The following is a 21,808-nucleotide window of genomic DNA, read 5'->3' on the forward strand; positions in this document are numbered from 1 at the left end:
TTATTTACAAGGCAGCGTAAGCCACTTAACGTGGCTTAACCCTGCCTTGTAAATAAGGCACCCTTTCACGCTGTACTTTGCGTGAAAGGGGAGGGCAATGGGTGTCGTGGTGAGCATTTCACTGTAACACCCATTGATTTTGACGCTGCCCCCTATTTACAAGGGCAGCGTAAATAGGAGGTAGTGCAAAAATTAAGACCAGGAAAAACCTGGTCTTAAAAAGGCGAAACAAGGAGAAATGCTTTATTTTTCCTCATGTGTGCTCTTTGCATGTGTGCTGCATTGTGCAGCACACATAGAAACAGCAACAGGCCATTGATTGCTTATGTACAGGAAGGTGAACCTTCCTGCACGTAAAACCAGCTTGTTAAAAAAATGACATTTTGTGACTTCTATGTGTGCTGCATTAAGCAGCATACATAGAAGTGACAAAACGCCATTTAAAGTTTGTTTATGTGCAGGAAGGGATACCTTCCTGCACATAAACAATCTTTCCCTCAACGCAGACACCTTTGCACTATGGCGCAAGGCAGGATCGGCTTGTTAAGGCAGGCACTCAGGAAATGGCTGATGGGCCGGTAGCCGAGTTCCAGCTGCGGATGCTTTTTTGGGGCAGCCTGGGGGCTGGTTGTGCTGTTAGGATGCCGCCATCGGCCCAGTGGGTGCCCGAGTGGCCTTTCTGGAGGCAGATGGGCAGAGGTATCACTCACTTTATCTCGCTGGGCCGGCCCATCAATGTATACTGATTGAGCGAGGGCATGGGGCCTGAGCAGAATTGGTCTCACTTGCATTCATGTGTGGCTCAGCAGTGTGAACTAACCTGTGCATTTTTTTACAGAGAAGTTAATAAACATGCCCCCATCCCCTTCTTGTCATAAAACATTACTGAAGCAGTGTTTTGCGGAAAGGCAGTACACAAATGTGGGCCACTTTTTTTTTGGTGTGCCCTGGCCAATTTTTGATCCCAATCCAACCCTGGTGCAAGGATGCCTGCATTGGTGCTGGGCTGCTAAATTTAACACCAGCGCAGGGGGAAACGCAGGCCTGCACCAAGTTGTTGTAAATATGGTGCAGCCCTGCTTCTCAGAATTGGCAGAGTGTGGGGTTAAGCAAAGGAGGCTAACGCCACGCTCCACCACTTCATTTTAAATATGCCCTTTATGCGCGGTCTGGACTGCATACGCAGTCTGGACTTAACGCGTGCCTGACTTCCTCAGACAACAACACAGACTCTGGCTGTAACACTGGCCCTGAATGCAAAGGTCATGTTACTTTTCCCTACATGTAAATAAAGCTTTGCTTTACTGCATTATGAAACACGGGCAAACTCACCTCTGTGTCTTGATACCTCTCATTGAAAAATACACAATTTAAAGAGGCCATATATTGACTACTGTCACACTAGATCTAAAAATCTTGCCTGATATCATCAAACATTCTACAGTACCTTTTTTTAGAGAGTTGCTGGCCTCGGCTAAGAGAATTGTGTTTTTTCTTAGACAGGAGAGCGCTTTAAGGGGTATGAGTTCATCAGTTTTTCAAAAATAGGACAACACCACGCTTTATGCATAATCACAACTGTTCAAGATCACCTATGGTGTGAGAGGCTCAGTTAAGACAAAATATTTTTTTTAAAGGGTTTGAGGAAGTGCTGGAACAAGAAGACAGAATGTGCGGAGGTTACACCTGTACACGATCACACTAGTCATACAGATCAAAGTCAGTACGTATCATGAGAGTGTGTATTATTTTGAAGACCATTTTTTTTCCAGCCACTTATTTACCTTTGTTTTTCTTGCGTCTCAAAATCCATGAGACTTTATTGAACACCTCTTTTTCAGTGCCCATGAAACCTGTTTATTATCCACAATCTGTTGAACCCTAGCATCCATGTTTGAACACCCCCAACCTCTTGCTTTCTCGCCTGCAGTATTCATTACTCAGCTCTTATCATCACAGCTCCTATTCACCTGGAAGGACTCCGACCTGTCGACAACTTCGGTTCAGAACTGTCTCTCGTCTGTATTTCAGTGGCTTGCCTGTGCCCAACTGAAGTGCAACAAGGATAAGTCGGAGGTCCTTCTGTACGGCTCATTTCCACCTGCCTTCAGAGAAACCTTGTGGCCGCCAGACTTTCCTAGACCTAATTCAGAGGGCGTTTCTGCAAAGATTTTGGGGATCTGGTTTGGTGAAGACCTTCGGTTTTCGGTGCAAATTAAGAAACTCACCAGAGTTTGTTTCTGCACCCTCCAGTCACTTAGAAGGTTCTTTCCCCTGCTTCCCAGGCCGGCCAAAGAAATAGTTGCCCACGCACTCATCCTCTCTTGCATTGATTATGCCAATGCGCTCTACATTGGTGTCCCGGGATATTTGCTGAGAAAACTGCAGACCATACAGAATGCCGTGGCTAGACTTCTGTTTAACATCTCTGGAAGATCTACCGTAAGACAGCATCGACGAGACCTGCACTGGCTTCCTGTGGCCTAAAGAGTGCAATTTAAAGCTCTTACGTTGGCCCACAGAGCCCTGCATGGTCTGGGGCCGATGTACATTAGGAAGCGGTTTGTCTTCTATGTCCCCAGAAGATCTTTGCGCTCATCCGCCCAACGTCTGATGATTATCCTTCGATTTCATAGGTCACGGCTGGGAGGTCAGTCCGTTTCTGTTAAAGTGGCTATGGCTTGGAACTCTCTCCCATTGGAACTGCGGCATACTCAGGACTTTAGACTTTTTAAGAAACAACTTAAAACTTTTCTCTTCAACTAGACCATTCATACTTTCCGCTCTATCGGGCTTTGGTAACTGTACGCGCTAGGACACTCTCGAGTATTTGAGCGCGGTATAAAACCCCCTATAACATAACATAACATTGGCTGCCTGCTCTTCTATGCCTGGGGGATCTTTATCTTGTGTTCTGCAGGTCATCTGCCTCTCACCATCTGTTTGGCTAACCCAGCAATATGGACTAATGCTGCCTCTGGCTCACACAGACATGGCGGGACTCCATAAGGTGGTTGTGAGCTCGGCTTCCCAGACTAAACACGTATATGCACACATAATCACCCATCACATAAAGACTCACACACATTCATGACCACTCACACACAATTTGATTCAAATAATTAGCTTGCACATTTACCTCATGTTAACAGCCAGAAAACTTGGACTCGAACTGGCCCTTCTGGACCTATGGTAGACACTCCTTGTCTACAATAATCTCTCAAAAGTCAGAAAAAGTAATATTCATCCTCACACTAAAAGGCATTCAAACATGAGATGAGGTTGGAGATTACCAAACTGATGATGGGGTTTCATTTTTTAATGGGCAACTGAACTAAAGACATTCAACTCTAATCTTACGGGCAGGGTAATTTATTTAACTGTTGGCCGGTGGATATCATTGATTGTTTGTAGCATACTCACTGTCCGAAAGGGGCCTTATGGTATTTTTAAATCTTTTGATAATAAAAAGGATGAAACCCGCAACTGTGGAATCAGTTTTTTCTCCAAACCTCAAGTCTGTCTAAATTACTCATCCCAAAGTTCTGTTGGAGAAATATGTAGTGGATTCCCAGTTTTCTTGCTTTAGCGCATTTTGCCCCTTGAAAAATCAATGGAACAATTGGAGCATGCATACCACTTAACCAGAATAATTCTGTAATTCGGATGAATTAGTGAAACTTGTCTAATGGACCCATAGAGGCTGGGACAGATAGAGACAGTAGTGTGCATACTGATGGACTGCCCAACTGAATGATAATTGGCCAATATATGACAGCGGGTAACACCCCCCCCACCCACCCTCTCTGCAGACTGGTGTTGAGAGGTGCATTCTCATCTCGGGTGTCACGCTGTGGGTAAATTAGATTTGTGGGATAAGGAGCAGGCCCAGTGTCAAACACACCTACAGTGTGATTGACGGGGCAGGGTTTGATTGGGCCCTTCTCTTTCATTCATAGAGGACTGCAGGACATCCAAACCCAAAACAGCCCTCAAGTGATGCAAATGAGCCGCTGCGGGATTGCTCAGCAGCGGCTCCATTCAGAGGTGTACACTAGGCTCTCCCTCTATTCTGCCTTCTCTTTTCCGGCAGCAGTTGAGCAAAGCACTTTCTATGCAGCTGCACAGTCCCCATTGCCATCGAGCTGCCCTGCTTGACTTTCCCCTAAGAGTACCGATACTCTCCTTGGCCAAGGAAAAGTTCCGGTACTCAAAGGGAGAATATTAAAGAGTGGCGGTACTCTTTACCAGTGAGTACTGGCCCATTTAAAACACTGCCTGTGTGTCACTTACAGAGGATCGCGCTCACTTCAGAGACTGGCTGGGGAAGCCAAAGAGTCCACATAATCCCTTCTCATCATCTTGCAGTTTCATAGCTACAAGTCAGGAACATCTATCACTAGTTTATTCCATCCACATGAGTCAAAACAATCCATCAAGCCTCTATAAAGCTCCTTCAGGGGGTCAACAAGAGAAGTCAATTTATGAAAGAACATACTGTGATGCTTTCATGCCTACAAAACTCTTCACAGCAGGAATGTTCTGGACTGAAGATGCTGCCCTTAAGTTAGTCACCTTTCTTGGGTATGCTGACATTCTATCAGTAGAAGCTATCTGCTCCAAAACGAATTTGCAGTCTGCACTTCAGGAATACACCTTTTTCTTGGTACAACCTGTGGCATTTCCTTTGAGTCTTTCAGCAGTGCTCTTCCATTTCAATGTTGCTATATCTCATTGATAACACTGTGCAGGTCTGTCATGGTCTTTGAAACGGCATTTTGAAACACTTAAGCAGTGAATACCTTAAACCTCATTTAGGGACAGATTAGGAACTCAAAGCAGTCCTGGTAAAAGTCTTCATACCCGCCGCACATTACATTAAGTGAGTTAGAGCGTGAACTTGGCAGTATCCAAGGCACTTTGGAGGGGTTCTCCCTCCAAGAAAGTCGGGAAAAACCTAAAACAGATTCAAAAGTGTGCCTTTTACAGCATGTTTTCTACAAATAATACACTAATTACTGATAGGTGTTATTAGCCTTTACGAAGCTAAGCATTAGTCATAGTATTTGGCTGTACATTTACTTCAGAGGTGCCAGAGGTGAAAATTAAAAAAATACATTGATCTCATAATCTCAGACTGTTACCTCCAGAGCCACTTCTTTAGTTACAAGTACCCTTCTGGTCAAAACACTATACACGTTATAACATTACACAAAGATATTATAAGCGATGAATTCAAAGATTTGTATCAAGAGTCTTACTTGAAGTTTCCCAGGTACTTCACAGGAGCAGAATGATGTAAGTTACCAATGCCTCTCTGAGTTTTCCCCACACTCCCGAGAATCTTTCCAGGGAGCCTGTAGGAACTCCCAGGGGTAAATGGGAATGGGACAGAGACAGCCTTCGTCTTCTTAACCTGGTGTCTTCTATTTTACAGCTACCACTAGTTTTGCTTCTTGCGCTGTCTTTAGTAGTTTGACACTGAAACACAAAATGAAACACGTTACTAAGATCTACACAAGGTTTTTCCACCAACAGAATATTTTCTACTCCTTACTAAAACGTACACTCAGAAGACTGAGCTATTGCCTCTCTTCTTTTATAATTGGAGTAGTAATAATGCTTTACAATGATATTAATAGTGCGTGGTAATATCCTGTAGGAAATGTAACAACAGTTTTAGAAACCTAGTGGGTGGTCTATATTAACTCAATTGTATCTAATTATGTAGTTGGAAGAGCTAATGACCTTTCTTTTCTCTTATGCAGGAGAGATATCAAGCTGTTCACTAGATTGGAACAACTACTCAGGTAAGTTTTCTTTTTAATTTGTCTAAGATAACTGAACCAGAATTTCTCTATGAGTTTTATATTTTAAATACCAACTGTAAACGTTAAGCTGAGGAACTAATTTTGGCACAGAGAAACGAGAAACAGAGTTTAGTTTTTAAGGTGTTCTCCCAAGCGGGTACTTGCGTGACTGGAAGCTGGCTGTGAAGACGAGAACAGCTCAGGAATGATTTCTGGAACTGAGCAGCCGGTTCGCAGACTACTCGTAACTTTCTTCTCTCCGTCACCCTTGAAACCCGAAGCGTAGCAGAGTGAGAAAGCTACCCACGGTTATTCGCAATTAATTTCTTTTCTATACTAACTGAGGAAACACGGACGAACGCCAAGCCCTGCTACTCCGGTAACGGACTTGGTGAAGTGCACACAGCTGAGGAATCCTCACGCTCACTGCAGAAAGGCTGAAGCACTAACCTTAGCGCTTACACCAATCTTGAAGGATCGCATCTTGACCAGTTTGATCCAGGTCTGGTCATGTCGCCTGCCTATGGAACATTGGACTTTGAAACTCTTTCTTTCCCTAAGGACTGTAGTAGCCCCCAAGAGCTGGCATCTCTTCTGCCTTAAACCTAGGTTCCTGACAGTACCCCTCCGCAAGGGGGGTTCCCCAGGTTTTGCCTTGAGTGGAAATTGTTCATGAAAGGTTTTTACCAATCTTGGGGCATTCACATTAGAACATGGTTCCCAAGACCTTTCCTCAGGACCATAACCCTTCCAACCAACTAAGCAGTACAGTATTTTATTCTTCCACTTAGAATGTAGGATTCTTTTTACCTCAAACTCCTCTCCATCTTTGGTTTGAATAGGCTTGGTGAGGATCTCTTCAGTAATGAGACATGAAAAACTGGGTGAATTCATAGTTGCGAAGGAAGCTTTAACCTATAGACCTATAGGTCACTGGATTTACCTTCTTCTCAACTTCAAAGGGACCTATGAAACGGGTTGGAATTTTCAATTTTCCTTTAGTTTCAAATTTTTTGTGTTCAGCCAAACTTTGCTTCCAATTGAATGATCATCTCCTAGTCTTCTCTTTTGGTCAGCATAAAGTTTGTAGAACTCTTTTGATTTTTCTAACATATCTCTAGCTGCCTCATGGGTTTCACTTAGATGTCGGACCCAATCTTTTACTGCCGGGACTGAAACTTCAGTAGTACTGATCATCAGATTTGGATGTTGCCCATCATTTAAATAGAACGAGGAATGACCTGTAGAGCTATTATGGGAGTTATTGTGTGCAAATTCTGCTGGTCAGAGAAGGTCTGACCAGTCCCCTTCCTGATCTAACAAAAACAGCCTCAGATACTGTTCTAGCTCCTGATTCGCTCTCTCCATCTGTCCATCTGTCTCTGGGTGGTAGCTAGTGGAGAATCTAGTTTCTATATTTAACCCTTTAGTAAAGGCCTTCCAGAAATGAGACAGAAATTGGGTACCACGATCAGATACAGGGACCTTAGGGATTCCATGTAACCTCACCACATGCAAACCAAACTGTGTAGCCAATTCCTTAGCACTAGGTATGCTTTGCAGAAGAACAAAGTGAACCATTTCAGTAAAAGCGTCAACAAAAACCTGAGTTGTATTGTAGCCCCGACTGAAAGGCAGGTCCACAATAAGATCCATGGTCACAGTAAGCCAGGGATAAGGGGGTGTTGGCAGAGGCTGTAGTAAACCCTGTGGTGACTTCCGTGTTGGTTTTCCCTGAGCACAGATGCCCGCAACCCAATACATATTTCTTGATGTCCTTCATCATATTGGGCCACCAGAATTGCCTTTTAATCAATTCTTCAGCCTTGCTAATCCCTTTATTACCAGCCAAAGGGTGATCATGACAGTCATGCAAAAACATTTCTTGCAATTCCACAGTAGGTACAAACAAGGCCCTTCCAAGATAGGGTAATCCATTTTGGACTTCTTGAGCTGGTTCGGACAAGGCCCATTGCTGAAGCTCTTCTGGAGAAAGGGACTTGCTTACTTTCTCCTTCAGTGTTTCATGAGTAATGGTTCCCACTATCTTCGATTCAGGAATGATATTTTGGTCTTCAATTACCGCCCTTTGTCCTTCCGAATCCATCCTGGACAAGGCATTCGCCTTACCGTTCTTGTTTCCAGGTAGATAGGTGTTTACAAAATTGTAATCTGCAAAATACAGAGACCACCTGAGCTGACGTGGTTTCAAAGTTCTTGCGGATTTTAAGAATTGAAGGTTCTTGTGGTCTGTATATACAGTTACAGTATGTCTGGATCCCATTAGGTAATGCCTCCATTCCTTGAAGTCGTCTTTAATAGCTAATAGCTCCTTCTCGGTGATGGTATAGTTGGTTTCAGCTCGTAGTAGCTTCCAGGAGTGATAGGCAACTGGATGGAGTTGACCGGTCTCCTTATGCCTCTGGGAGACAATTCCTCCAATTGCTTGTTCTGGCGCATCTGTTTCCAAATTAAAAGGCTCTGTTGGATCCTCATGGAGAAGAATGGGCGCTGAAGTAAAACTCCTATTTAGGGACTGGAAGGCGGCTTCAGCTTCCTTAGACCACACAAAATGAACGCCTTTTCGTAATAGACGGGTAATTGGAATCACCATGTGAGAGAAGTCTTGGATGAATCTCCGGTAGGAGTTGCCAAACCCAATAAACTGTTGTATTTCCATCACAGAAGTAGGGGATGGCCAGTGCAACACTCCCTTGATCTTGTGCGTATCCATTGTGATTCCCTCACGACACAGGACAAACCCAAGGAAATCCACGGAACGAACATTGAATGCGCATTTCTCAAGCATGACATATAAATTGTTTTCACGCAACTTTTCCAAGATCCCTTTGACATGTTCTTGATGTTCCTCTACAGAAGCTGAATAAATTAAGATATCTATATAGATGATGGCGCACTTGTCTAAATATTGGTTTAACACGTAATTAATGAAGTACTGAAAAGCTGCAGGCGCATTACAAGGGGCCTGATTCACAAAACTAACTTTCTACCATTTACTAATTTTGTTATTCACAGAAGGCACTTACTCATTTTGGTATTTACAGAAGCCACTTACTCATCGATGAGTAAGTGCCTTCTGTGAATACCAAAATGAGTAAGTGCACTTACTCATTTTGGTATTCACAGAAGCAACTTGCTCATTGATGAGTAAGCGGTGCCTTCTGTGAATACCAAAATGAGTAAGTGCACTAACTCATTTTGGTATTCAGAGAAGGCACTTACTCATCAATGAGTAAGTGCCTTCTGTGAATACCAAAATGGTAGTAAGTTTAGGATTTTGTTTTAAGTTATTTCTGTGAATCAGGCCGAAAGGGGCATTACCTGGTATTCATATAGACCGAACTTAGTCCTGAACGCGGTCTTCCATTCATTGCCCTCTCTGATCCGGACAAGGGGATATGCCCCTCAAAGATCTAGTTTTGTATAGATCTGAGCTCCTTTAACCTGGTCCCTGAGCACTGAAATTAGAGGCAAAGGGTATCTGCTCTTGATCGTTATCCGATTAAGGGCATGGTAATCTATACACAGTCTTAAATCGCCTTCTTTGGTACAAAAAATAACGGTGAAGAGACAGGGGACTGCGATGGCCTGATGAAACCGTTCTTCAAATAGGTCTGGATATATTCTCTCAAAAATGTATCCTCCTTCTCCGTCAAAGCATAGATTCTACTGCATGGAAGATTTGCCCCTGGTTCCAGCTCAACCTTACAGTCATAGGGTCGATGTGGAGGAATCTTCTCCGCTTCTACTTCACTAAACATATCCTTGTAATCTTGATACTTTTCTGGAATTTCTTCGGTACGGATGACACACACTGATACTACACTTTCGCACAAACTGGCAGCCGGACTGGACTCCCTCCCTTGATCCTCTCCGTGAAAACATGACTCCTTACAGTAATCAGAGTTCATCTTTATGGATCGCTTCTCCCAATCAATCTGTGAATTATGCTCCATCAACCAAAGGAGACCTAGGATTAGTTGGATTTGTGATGCATCGATTATGTTAAATTGCAAGAACTAACGATGTCCATCAGGTAAGACGAGTTCCACCCTTTCTGTATGACTAAGTATGGGGCCAGAAGAAAGGTTTGTTCCATCCACTACTCTTACAGCTTCACTTCTACTTTTTCGTATGGCCAGCAAACCGATCTTTGAAGCAAACTTCAGATCACAAAAATTTCTGGTAGCTCCGGAGTTAATCATTACCGGAATGTCAGATTGGACCGACGTTCTGTATTTTAGAGTGACCGGGAGAGTCAAATACAGAGCTGCAGATTGTAGAGTGTGGGGAGAGGTAAATACAGAGCTGCAGATTGTAGAGTGTTTGCTAACTGATGTGCGTTGGGGTTGTGATTTCTGAAGCATCCACCAGTTCAACCCCTCCTACTGGTGGTGCCGCAAGTTTTCCTTCAACGAAGTCTTCGGTTTCTTTGGACAAACCTTGACAAAATGACCACTGGTGCCACAATACATACAAAGATTATTTGATCTCCCCTTCTCCTTCTCTTCCTTGGAAAGAGGACCACATACTGCTCCAATTTGCATGGGTTCTGCAGTTTGATTACCTCCCAAAACTTTGGTGCCTTCTGATTTCATCCGGTCAAACCTAGGAACACTTGATCGAAACTCTCTTCTTTCACCTCTTCTCTCTGTCTTCCTGTAATCCAGTTCTATGACCTAATTGATAAGGGTGGAAACTTCGGTTGACCTATTTGGAATTTGAGACAGGGCGTATTTGAGTTCATCTTTCAAGCCCCTGTAGAATAATGCAGCTCTTTTATTTTCTGGCCAATCTGTCTCTACAATGAGTTTATGAAATTCTGCCAAATACACCACTCAATCCTTATTTCCTTGTCTCAATTCGAGTAGCTCATTGTCCGTAGCTTGAGCTACCTTCCTACGATCAAACATAAGAACTCCTTCTTGAACTCGATGAAGTCATACGAGATGGCGGAATCTTTTGAAACTAACGGTAAAGACCAGGCAGCTGCGTCACCACTTAAATAAGATAGAATTAAGGCCACCCGGGATTGTGCATCAGGGAAAATGGCCGGCACATAAAGTGGAGGGAGCATTGAGTAAGAAAAACTTGGACCTTTTGTGGGTCTCCGCTAAATCATTCTGGGAGGGCCAGCGGAATAACTGGGGATAAGGCGTGCACAACCTGAGTGGTATTTCTCAGGGGTGAAATGGGGGAAGAGCATGGAGTCTGTGACTCCTGTGACAAAGTTGCAAAACTGGTACCTGAGAAATAACCATCCATTTTAGTCACAGAAGACACTAATGAGTAAGTGCTTTCTGTGAATGCCAAAATGAGTAAGTGCCTTCTGTGAATACCAAAATGGTAGTAAGTTTAGGAACTGAGGAAACACGGACGAAACGCCAAGCCCTGCTACTCCGGTAATGGACTTGGTGAAGTGCGCACAGCAAAAGGCGAGCGCGAGCCTCAGCTGTGCTTGGGATCCTCGTGCTCACTGCAGAAAGGCTGAAGCGCTAACCTTAGCGTTTACAGCCATCTTGGAGGATCGCATCTTGACCAGTTTGGTCTAGGTCTGGTCATGTCGCCTTCCAATAGAACATGGGACTTTGAAACTCCTTCTTTCCCTAAGGACTGTAGTAGTCTCCAAGAGCTGGCATCTCTTCTGCTTTAAACCTAGGTTCCTGACAATTTGACAACTTTTTAAAACTCTATTTAGATCATGTAGGTTTGTAAGGATGCCCTTTGGGTTGATCGCAGCAGCTTCTGTGTTTCAGAGAGTGATGGAAAGTGTTTTGAAGGGTGTGGTAGAAGGTAAAGGCTATCAGCATGGTGTGTTAATGATCAGCAGCAACATAAAGGAATATGATGAGAGAGTGAATGTGGTCAATTTGAGTATAGAAAGTGAGAATTGTAAGCTTAGGGAAACATTCATAGAATATGTGGGGGTAAAATCTCAAGGGAGGGATTAAAGCCCATAGGTAATCAGATTAAGGCCATTCAACAGTTTGTGTCTACTTCATACAAAATAAGGAAGAACTAATACAGATTTTTAGAATGGCAGAATTTTATAGCACGTTTGTGCAAAGTTCAGCAGAGAAAAGTTGTAGAATGAGATTTCTGATGAAGAAAAGAGTAGACTTCAAGTGGGATCAGGGGTGTGAACAGGAGCTTAAAAATATAAAGTAGAATCTTAAGGTGTCTTCTAATTAGACATGTTTTAATTCCAGGGCTGATTCCACTCTCATAACTAATGTCATTCTCAAAGGATCATGAGCTGTTTTGTGACAGGGTAAAGGTGGTTCTCAGAGGACCATAATGTTTGTGTCTCTGAGTTTGAAAGGACCAGAAATCTGCTACTTGGTTATTGAAAGAGAGGCTCTAGCAATTTATTGGGCAGTTAGGAAGTTAAAGAAGTTTTTTGGGGTAGAATATTCAAAGTAAGGATAGATGTCAGACTGTTGAGAGAAATTTTCAAGAAGAAGAGCACAAATAACATTTTGGGAAGATAGGTAAGTGGGTAATATCTGTACAAGAATACAACTTCGAGGTCGGTATACATACTGGGTGTAATGAATCACAGAGGGAATACAATTTCAAGAATAGTGTTGTGTGTACCAGAGTGGCAAGCAAAGAAAGAAAAGGAGGATGATACAGATACAGATACTAAAGCAAGTAGCACTGAATGATGAGTTATTACAGAGGAAAAATGGAGGAAAGATTTTGGAGGAGGATTGCGGATTGCAGGAGGAGTTACAGCACATATGACAGCGTGGACTTGAAAGGCTCGTTGCAATGAATCATGTAGGAAATGTTGGTATGTTAAGGATGAATTGTCAGAGATACAAAGACTGTTACATAGCGGAACAAGGATGAATTCACCAGTTTCTGACAGAGGAGACCTGGTTAAGTTGATACATGAAGGAGACCAAGGCAGGTCGAAAACCAAGGAAAGGCTGGTAGAGAGATTGTTTGGAAATTGTATGCAGTGTGCTCTTAGTGGTAAAGTTTATAAACCTCAAGTGATTAGAAAGTTGTCTACACTGCCTTTGGAGGATGTTGTGGTAGACGTAGAACCAATAAATGGAGAGGAAGAGAAACGTATATAGTGGTCCTCAAAGACGTATTCTTTGTGGCCGAAGGTAATATAGGAGTTTATTTCATATTAGAAAGCCTAAGATTGTAGGGCAAAATGCGAAGTATTTAGAGCTCACAAGAGTGATCAAACTTTTCACAAATGCAGTAAAAACAGAAGATTCACATATATGGAATCTTACTAGAGTAGTGGGGTTAAGTCGTGGTAAAAAGTTGGAAAGAGTGCTGCTTGATGGAGAGTGTAGAAAGTATAGAAGAGATCATGAAACAAAACCCTCAAAAGAGGTATGAGGGTAAAGAAAATGGCAAAATATTTGAATGATTTCATTAACTGACACCTTTGTTAACATGTCATCCTGTTGTGTAAATGTGGTCATTTAATCTCACTTCATTGTTATCATATCGTTTTTGTGTGCATTGTTATATTTATATTCTTGCTCTAATAGTTTAAGTAATAGTTTGTAGAAATTAGTGACTATGTCATCGTGTGGAGCACATTGTGGAGAGGGAGATGTGTGGTATCCTAGGTTTTATGCTACACACACTGTGGTGGGATGCTGTCAGTAGAATGGAAAATGGGAATCAGAAGGTTGGGAAGGACTTTGGGATATACTGGCAGAGAAGCAGCTGCAAGCAACTAGATGCTTAGGGCACTTTCTTTCTAAGAATAAGCGTATTTTGGATCTTCATGACTGTGTGCTTCCACTTATTAGGAATAACTCACGATCTTTCAGCCAGCAGCCGGGGGATCTCTTGTCCAAGGGCATCTGTCTCCGGGATTAGAGACAGATGTCCTGTTTGCTGGTTCCTAATGTCTTACTAGGTATAGAATCAGTGGCTGGGAATAGTTGAAATCATGGTGACACGCATGTTGCTGATATGAGACCCTGAAATTTCAAGAAATATTCTGCAAATGCATAATCCTCCACCAGGAGAAATCTTAGTTGTGATTGAATTGCAAGAGCATGTTCTGTAAGTGTAAAAACACTTCCCAAAACTGTTTTGAAATCCAATGGACTTCCAAACTTGCAATAGTGTGGAATGAAATTTCTCAAATTCAGAAGATGGCTGAATTCCTGGAGGGTTGCACATATCATGTTTTTCTGCTCTTGCACCTTGAATACAGAAGGAGCACAAATTAGCCAGTCACTTACACACTGGAATAAAAAAGCATGCAATTGCAAATGAGCCACTACTGGAACAGAGATCTTCGTGCAGACTCTCTGTGCCATAGAAATCCATATAGAAGTACTGTGAGTTAATAAAGATCTTCTAGAGAAAAATAAAAGGCATTTTATGAACCAATATGTATGGGAATATGCATCTTGGACATCAAAGTTTGATGTCAAAAAGTGTCCTGGAGATGCAGGAGGAATAACAGACTGCAAAGCTCTTCACAGTTTTGAGATCATTGGAAAAGAAGGTAGAAAAGGGTATACCTCAAAAATAGGAGTTTCTTCACCCTCCTCTTCATCCCTACATTGACGTCTCATTGACATGTGCCAAACTGGCCTCCCTGTTGGGGCTCAATGTGCCCTTCCCTTTCAGCAGTTTTTTAAAAACATCCAGCTACCCAGGTTTTTAAATTCTGGACACCGCATTGTTCTCAAGGGCCATTCCTAAACATAACTCAATAGAAGAAAGACACTTATAGAAAACACAACAGCTCTCAGTTAAATTGTTCAGCTTCACTTGATGATGAAGTTTAAATAATTTAAGGGAAGGCTTACCACCACCAACCCCACTGAAAGCTGAGACCAGCCACCAGCTTTCTGGGGAAATGTCTGTCTAGAAAAATGTTCAGTCGAGCACTGAGCTCAGTCTTTTGTAACTTTTCAGGAAAACGTGGAGAATGTCGTAATGTATCTCTAGTCATTCACAACAGAAATGATACTGTCTTTCATTGAGGTGAAACTTGCAGAGAAAGTTAGCTCATTTGAGAACAGCAATGTCATTGTCAAGAGTGGGTGTGATGTGCAGTTTTCCTTAATGAAATTGTTTAGAATGATCGTATCAAAATATACGCTCACCACACCTGACAGGTTTTGTTTCTTCATACTTACTAGTGGTCAGACCCATAGCGGATTGCCAGTTGTATTTCTTTGCTTTGTAGTCGACCAGGCCTTTGAAGATCCCCTTGTATTTTCCATATTATTCTGTACACATGGGCAAACTGTACTAACAGCTAAGCCTCATAAGTGCTACAGCTGAACTGTAAATCAGCATTGGTTCTGAAACATTTCACTGTCGTTTCAGCTCTCCATGATTTACTGGGGCCTCAAAAAGGGTTAACGTTTGCTCCTTGGAAATGCAAATGTATAGGTTGAAGCAGAATTGACATGTGGTCCTGGATTCCACCTTCTGTACTCCTCAGCTCCGCTGACACGACTAACCAACATTTTCATGTCTATAAATGAAATCGTATCTAGTGCATAAATGCGTAATTTGTACTTTAGCAGACCCAGTGCCTTTCTGGTTTCTTCTCAATCACGGAATTTAAAAAATATCCTCCTACTCACCTTTACTGATGTCAGAGGATGAGGGTGATGTGCCATAGGTGTTCAGAAAATGCACATGCTTAAGTGAAGGCACTCAGTAAATAGGCATTACAGAGAAGTGCAGAATCAAAAGTATTCTAATGCCCAAGTGGGCAGCAACATCATAGGAGAAAGTCACAGCATCCATAGCAGCATAGCAAACGTCTCAGGGAAGTTCTGGATCACTTCCAAAATCAAGGGTTTTTATACATTATTTTCACATATGAAATAACCAAAACTGCAGAAAAGGTATCATCTCATTAGCAAATGAGAACACAGGAATATTAATCGTCATATAGCCTTTACACCTAAGCACTCTCCCACTACATGAATAATTATTCTGCCCCCTCTATGCTAATGCTATCCAGAAATGGCAGAACAAACTACATTCATGAAAAACATGTTATTATGAATGAATAGAGTGCAATGAGGTAACTGAAGTACTTTGAAATGTTGTTGCAATTTTTGACTAAGCCGGAGAATGTTTACTGAAAACAGCATGAACAATGACAATGGAAAGAAACTGACATGGACTCTGCTTGAAGTCTACTGCAGAAATAAACAGTGAGATGCATGGGGGTAGACATGGGTGGGATCAATTTTTTAAAAGATGGCCACTAGGCCCAAATTGGGCCTAGTTAACAAAGGTAAAAAAACGCACTTCATTACACAAGAAACTCGTTTCAAATGCATCAGCACTGTATCAGTGTGTACATATGTAATCCTGTGAAACTAAATTCTACACAAAATATATATGCACAATCCACCAAAGACCTATTTAATTCCTTAGTACAAATGTATAATATACATCACTCTAGAATGTGAGTATTTGACAAATAAGGAACTTAGCACCACGTTAGCATTCAATAAAGCAGACCTTCTAATAACTCAAGGCAGCTGTTGCTGCCAGACAAGGCTAGACAGTGAATAAAAGCTCCTGTGAATCAGACTGTTTATACAGCTCTTCTCAGTTATCATTTCCGTTGACACGTTTTAATGCAAAAGACTGTATACAAATCTGGGTTTGGCTGATTCAGAGATCATCTTTTTTTCTACAATGCCCTATGATCCAACACACATTTGCTAGATCACATAATTGGCAGCCATTCAGTTACATGTATCCATTATGATAAAAATCATCACTATTTCAATAGTAATCAAGATACAGGAACCACAAACTGATGCATTGAAATGTAAATAAATTAATAGTCTTGAAGTACAACTCATTTTATCTATGCATTCTGGAACACAAAAATACAAATGACACCCACAGCATTCTAACAGACGTCCATGTTCAATACCACATTATTCAAGATTTCCATCCACACCACCAGCTCACATTCATTAAAGCCAGTCACCTCACAGAGTGTGGCCACAACCCACACACTCTTCAATATCATTCCCTTACCTCTATACGACTTATTCTTACTATGCCACACAACAACCCATCTCACCACAACAAATAGTAACACTCTACTATCCCAGTAGAGACCAGACCAGACTCTAAACAACAAATGGAAATATGAACTCCTCTTCAGCTCAATGTTTGCAATAAGCCATTAGGACATATTCTAATTTTGCTGCACTCCATTCATATGACACAGCCAACAGTAACCACACAACATGATGTCTCCCTCCCCCGCACCAGAGACATCACAGCACCCTTCCTCTCAGCAACACATCAGAATGCTCAGGATATTCCAAACCTATTGGAAACTCTAGAACTTTCCAACAACATTTCTTTACAAAACATATGACCATACTAATCCCTCTCACGCAAGCCTGCACCACCCACTCAATCAGTCATGTTCACCTATATACCACGCAATTCAAGGTTTTCCCAACTACGCATACACCCAAAAAATACTTCAGCCATCTACAAACATACAGACTGGGTCACAAAACCCTCACTTATCCTTAGCTCCTCCAACACGGCACAGTAACACAGATGAAATTGACTTTCACACACTTTTTTGTAAGAACACACCATACCTTTTTGCAATAATCCGCCACACTGACATTTAATACTGCATGTTTGCCCACACCAGCCCAATCCGCACTACAGAGTGGACCCTCCCAATAAGGATCTCAGAAAAAAGATTCATAGACAACTATCACTCAGGCACAAGTACCTCATAGCAACCATTGACCCAGATCCCAATATTATTAACACGACATCCCAAACTTGAACATTTAGCCAGCTCACTGGAGTATAGTCTGCTGGTAGTCACACATATTCATGAGAGGAGCATAACACCCTGCCACACAGACTGTCCAACAGTGCCTAGCTAGTATGTGGAAAATAACAGCTGCCACAGGTTAACCTGAACCCCCACTGTGAACCACCACATAGATACAAACCACTACACATGTCACATTAACACAGTTTAGCGGTGAATGTTGTTGTTCCCCCCAGCACCATGTATTATGTCCAAACATAATTTGCATCCTCTATTTGTCTGCAATCACACATAGCCTAATTCCATCTGATCTCAGAATAAAAGGAACATTATCTTTTTTTAAATTATTTTTTTATTTATTTAGCAGAGCTATCGGGAATCAAAAAATATTTGTGAAATACAACAAAATTGATCAAAAATACAAATTTTGGTTCAATAATTAGAAAAGCATATACAGCTAAACTCATCATCAAATTAGCAGTCAACAAAATATTTCCAAATCCGTGAAAATTTTGTGATTGCCCCCACCCGTTTAGCATAAGCCTCTTCAAAAAGCTTTGTACGATTCATTTTCATAAGCCATTTTTCGAACAAAGGGATTTCAAGTGATCTCCAGTTCTGTAAAATTAATGAACGAGCAACCAACATTGAAATCGAAAGAATAGCTTCCCTATTAGGTATCCCAAACAGAGCAGCTTCTACTATAGGTTTGTAAATTTTTTTAATCGCCCTACTAAAGTATTCAAATACTCTCTCCCAGAATGTTATTAGCATAGGGCAAGAAAACAAAATATGCCGCCATCCCCCTTCTAATAAGGTACCACAACAAAAACAACTATTTATCACCTCTGGATAAATGTTATTTAACACTTCTGGGGTGTAATATACCATCCAGTGAGCGAGAAATGCCATTCTTTTATAGTTTGCAGCTCTCAATGTCTTATTTACTGTAATTGATATATTTTGCCACTTTTGATAAGATAAAACACATTGAGTTTGAGTTGCAACTTTCTCCAACATTTTTAAAACCAGAGGGGACTCGTCTTGGGAATTTAATAAGCGATACCAATTACCTACTCCGGGCAACTTTGAAATAAACAATGTGGTAGCAATTCAGCCGAGGGGTGTATTGAATATAAAATTATATCTTTTCAACAAATGAATAATTTGAATACATTAAAAAAAGAGGGTTTATTATTACTAGTACCTCTGGCCTGCACTTTTTCCCAAGTAATCATCCTGCCCTGTATCGTAAACTGGTTAACCATCCCCGAACTGGAAACATTCCATGTTTTCAACTGAATGGGATGGATATGTAAACCTTAATCTCTACACTCAGTTAATTTTAAGGAGAAAAAACCCGAAAAATCCTTTTGTTTGAAAACAGTACGAAGTCAATATGCAAGATCCACTAACGTTTTATATCTTGTTTTCTTTGGGAGTTTGGATGTCTTTAAGAATGTGGGAGCTTGAGTTCCGGCTTCTTGGATCATTTTATTAATAAAAAAATTATCGACCTGCTTCTGTTTAGATAATAAGCATGCTACGTAATCAAAAAATGATTATTCATAATATAAACGCATTTTTGGAAGAGCTACACTACCTAACTGAGTATCTAGTTGTAAAATCGGCAACTTAACTCTTGCTGCCTTTTTATTCCAAATAAATGACCTGATCATAGAATCGATCCCTTTAAAGAAACTAGCATTCACCTTAATCGGAATGTTGGAAAAAAGAAATATCAAAAGAGGTAGAATAGACATAATAACGAAGGGCCAGCTGATATTTTTTCTGTTTGGAGTGGCTGCAGCCCGTGGGCAGATGATAGCAGCTTCCGCTAGGAAAACCAGGGCACGGTTAGGAAAAATCGCACAGCTTCAGCAGTCATTGGACAACACTTCTAAATTTGAGGATTCTTTATCACAGGGGCAGTTGGAACAGGCCAGGAAGGCTTATAGAGATTTTTTTGTTTTAGAAGAAATAAATAGCTCCCAGACCTATATGCAGAAGGTATACGAAGAAAGCCAAATGGTTGGAAAGATGCTAGCTTGGTCAACTAGGGCTCGTCAAGAATATGCCTGTATTGTAGAAATAATTGATCCAGAAACTATTGCTATAGTAACTGAAAGAGCGGATATCGCTCGAATTTTTGTTGATCATTTTCGACAAGTATACACTACAATATATTCTGTTAATTTGGATATGATGCAGGAGTATTTTGATTTATTTCAATAACCAACTATATCTCAGAGTGTAGCCACGCAGCTTCAAAAGGATATTATAGAGGCCAAGAAATCTGCAGTAATTAAGACATTGGCTGGAGCAAAAGCTTGTGGTGAAGATGAAATTCCGATCCAATTTTATAAAACCTTTGTCAACGAGCTGACTCCATTTATGAAAAAATTATTCGATTACATTAAAAAGGGTGGGACGGTATCTTCAGAATTTAAGAGGGCGACAGTAGTTAGTTTCGTTAAAAAAGGTAAACTATCTAATAATCGTAACTCATTTCGACCAATTAGTTTACTGAATGCTGATTATAAAAAGTTTATGAAGAATTGGGCCCAACGTTTTGTTTTTGCAGCAAAGGAAGTGATTCATTATGACCAAACGGGATTTATATCAGGTCGTATGATGACAACAAATACTCGTTTTTTGATCCAAGCTTTAGATTATTTCAATATTAATAAGATACCAGCTTGCATCATGATGGTAGTTGCCGAGAAATCTTTTGATTTAGTTAATTGGGATACCTTATTTTTTGCACTTTTTAGGTTTGGGATTCCATCCTCAGTGATCACTATGCTTCGAAATATTTATCACGGGACACAGGCCCAGATAATAGTCAATGGGGCCCGGGCAGGGTTAATCGATATAAGTCGCTAGACTAGGCAAGGCTGTCCTTTATCACCCCTTTTATTTACTTTTTTTATTGAACCACTCGCAATTAGAATGCGAGCCAATAGAAATATTAAAGCCCCGATGGATGGAATGGCGAAATTAAAACTTTTTACTGATGATACCATTCTGTATCTGTCCCCAGAAAAGTCTAATCTGCAGACAACAATGGCTGAATTTAGGAAATTCGAACTAATAGGCGGCTATAAAATTAACCCAAGCAAAACTGAAATTTTAATTTTAAATACTGGGACTGAATTCCTGCCAGATGATTTGAAACAACAAGCATCAAGAACGGATCCCATACGGTATTTGGGGATCTACGTTATGGACCAATATGGGCAGTTAGCTAAGCTGAATTATGATGCTACCAGTACAAGGATTCAGAAACTATTTGATAAATGGAATAATCTTCCTTTAACTTTGATTGTGCGAGTGGCACTTAAAAAGAACATTATCTTAACAATAATACATGTGAGCCTTCATTCCATGTGAAAAAGCCTGTCTATAATTGATTTATTACAGTCAAGTTGTGACACCTCTTGTAATCTGTCATAAAGAAATGACGTAGCTGATCAACGGTAATGACCTTTTCACAGTTTACTACTGTCATGACAATGCCTGCTGCCACAACTAGCAGCCAAGGTGAATAGTAGACCATGGAGCGTCCTTACAGATACAGTTCCAACAAAGAAAACATGAGCTACTTTTTCGAAAAAGGAAAAGTGATTAGCAGAACAGAGCTAATTATGGCAATGTACCTTTTTTCTACACTATAGGACAGGATTGAATATCTGCATATCTCTATACAGTCTGAGATACAGCATTTTATTCTGACTTGCATTAAACTGTTTCTGGTTTGTTTAATTTCACTAAATGTTCACTTTTATTATTCATATTTAGAGTGAAGAGGAAAGAGTACAACATCAAGGATTAAAATGGTTTGTGGAAAGGGTGAGGGCGTGACATTGTATTCAAAGCATACATTTATAGGATATTGCAAGTTACCTCAGTGTTTCATGAAGTTATAAATGAACATGACCTTCATATGGTCATGGAACTCCTTGATGACTTGCAATAGTCTGATAATATATGACAGGGCGCACATAGTTTTATATATATTAAGCAGGTATAAATGGCTTTGATGGTGATTTCTATTCAGTTAAAAGTTTGATGTATATAATCTTACATTGTTAATTTGATCACATTTTTGGTTAGAATGCAAGGGTAAAAAAATGAAGGGTCTGATTTATGGTTTGGCGGACCTTTATTATGTCACCGTCAGAGA

General features: G+C 40.9%; 1 long non-coding RNA gene across 4 annotated transcripts in view; it reads left to right on the top strand.

Moving 5' to 3' along the window:
• Positions 1-21,808, top strand: part of LOC146862441 (uncharacterized) — a 390,897-nt gene that overhangs the window by 78,540 nt on the left and 290,549 nt on the right. For all 4 annotated transcript variants that reach the window (XR_014978448.1, XR_014978446.1, XR_014978447.1 and 1 more), the window contains exon 2: positions 5,769-5,810. This is a non-coding gene — a long non-coding RNA (uncharacterized LOC146862441). The remainder of the gene's footprint in view (positions 1-5,768; positions 5,811-21,808) is intronic.

The sequence above is a fragment of the Triturus cristatus genome, chromosome 2_2 (assembly GCF_964204655.1).
Source record: "Triturus cristatus chromosome 2_2, aTriCri1.1, whole genome shotgun sequence".
NCBI classification, from domain to species: Eukaryota; Metazoa; Chordata; class Amphibia; order Caudata; family Salamandridae; genus Triturus; species Triturus cristatus.